The sequence below is a fragment of the Cynara cardunculus genome (assembly GCF_001531365.2).
Source record: "Cynara cardunculus var. scolymus isolate 2C chromosome LG 5, CcrdV1, whole genome shotgun sequence".
In the NCBI taxonomy this organism is placed as follows: domain Eukaryota; kingdom Viridiplantae; phylum Streptophyta; class Magnoliopsida; order Asterales; family Asteraceae; genus Cynara; species Cynara cardunculus.
The window spans coordinates 15,924,433-15,926,685 of NC_037532.1; the positions used below are offsets into that span (position 1 = coordinate 15,924,433).

At 40.1% G+C, this 2,253-nt stretch overlaps 1 non-coding gene across 1 annotated transcript; it reads left to right on the forward strand.

The window, feature by feature from the left end:
- Positions 1–1,156: 1,156 nt before the first annotated feature.
- LOC112513904 lies at positions 1,157–1,263 on the forward strand. The gene has a single exon (XR_003069364.1). It is a non-coding gene; the product is annotated as a small nucleolar RNA R71 (small nucleolar RNA).
- Positions 1,264–2,253: the final 990 nt, after the last annotated feature.

The window sequence follows — 2,253 nt, forward strand, 5'->3', positions numbered from 1 at the left end:
GAATGCCTTGAGTCTTTGTGGTGCACTTTGGAGGTTCAGATGGAGTCTTAGCATCATGCTTAGGGGTCTCTAAAACCTCAGTCTCTTCTGATTTTTTTTTAAAACATCCTCTGGAAAGAGTAAGGGATAGTCTGATCTTGGGGGAACAGAAGTGGTGGTCTCAGATGCTTGCTTCTCTAAAGGTTGGACCGGTCTTTCTTTGGCAGGGACCAATGTTGTAGCATCAGTTTTTGATAAACTTAGTGCACTAGCTTTTTGCACCTTTTCAGTCAACTCTTTCCTACTCCTAAGGGTCACTGCTTTCACATGTTCCTTTCCTAAGGCTCTCGGGACTTCTGTGTTACTAGGCAAAGTACCCAGGACTTTATTGGTCTGATTGAGTGCAAGTTGACAGACTTGGGTTTCCAGATTTCTAATAGCCGCACTTTGTTGATTAAAAAGAGATTGATTTTGAGATTTTTTTTGGGTTATCAAAGCTTGATTTTGAAATTGAGCTTGCGCAAATAACCCTTTTATCATTGCTTCGAAAGAAGATGATAAATCAGCCTGTGGAGGTGGCTTGTTTTGAAAAGGTGGTTGAGCAGTTTGAAAATTTTGGTGATGATTTTGGGAACTACTCGCATGTTGTTGGGGTTGAAAATTAGAGGTTCCTTGCTGCTTAGGTGCAGGTGGATTTAAACATAGCCTGTTCCAAGAAAAATTCGGGTGTTGTTTCCAACTTCCATTGTAATTATTGGTATATGGACCAAATCCATTATGAACAAAGTTTATGGATTCAGAATTATGAGTACAATATTCATACGAGTGTTCCCTGCCACAGCACACACATTGCACAGAAAGGACTGTTGGAACAGATGTATTAGCAGCTTGTTGCACTCCCTGACTAGAAGTTAGATTTTTTAGCATGTTGGTCTTGGAGGTGAGCTGAACTGTCAATGCAGTATATGCATCGACATCATGTATCCCAGCAGTCTTTTTCTGTGATTGAGCACGTGGGTCGGCCCAATGCCCATTGTTTGCTGATATTTTTTCCAAGATTTCATATCCTTCATTATAGGTCATGGTTGTGAAGGCTCCGCCTGCAGTCGCATCGAGCATTTGTTTTGCCATGGAATTTAACCCATTGTAAAACGTCTCAAATTGAATACAGTACAGAATGTCATGGTATGGGCATTTCCTCAACAGCTCTTTGAACCTCTCTCACGCGTCAACAACAGCCTCATCGTCCATTTGTTTGAAAAGACAGATTTCGTTCCTGGACTTAGCGTTTCCTTGTTGGTGGGAAATATTTTCGCAAAAAAATTTCCACCATGTTACTCCACGAATGCACAGAACCCGGTGTTAAAGAGTTAAACCATGCTTTTGCCTAATCCCTCAATGAAAATGGAAATAAAGTGAGTTTGAGAGCGTAATTTGACACCCCTGGGATCAAAAAAGCATCAGTGATTTCCATAAAAGATTTTAAATGCGAATGTGGGTCCTCCGAAGGTAATCCGGCAAATTGGCCATTCGTTTGCAACATGTGAAACATTATCGGTTTTAGTTCGAAATGGAGAGCGGTCATATGTGGTCTAACTATCCCGGAATTTAATTTCTCAAAATCCAGAATAACATAATCCATGATCCTCCTATTTTTGGAATTTGCCAAATTAATGATGTTCGGAGTTTGTGCTCTTTGTTGCTTATTAGATTCCGATTCTGTGTCCAAATTATTATCATTATGTGGGTGTCCTTGTGGAAACTTCGGAAATGGTGGAATTGGTTCAAAAACCGGCGGTTGGTTTTCAAAATGCGGTATTTCCGAAATGATTGGGGGAGGTAACGCCATGTTTGGAGGGAGTGGAGCAAAAAATGCTCTTTGAGCCCTCCTCCTATGGTGAAACGTTCTCTCAATATCGGGATCAAATTCGAAAAATTCTCCATGATGTGACCATGGCATACACCACTTTTAAAACGATTCCAACGGTACTAGAAAAATCAAATCTTTTACTTTACTCAAAATAAAACTTTTAGCTTGCCAATCCCCGGCAGCGGCACTAAAAACTTGGTCGGTTATATTTCACATCTTTAGACTTAATGAAATTGGGCCACAAAGCAAATATACAATACGGCCCAACATCGTCTTTCCAAGTAATAAAGTGGTACAAGTACTAGATTATCGTCCACAGAGATTGTAGCCAAAGTTAGATTAGAGACCAATGAAAGAGATGATTTCAGATGACGATTTTGAAGACTTTTGTTTGATTGTAAGGT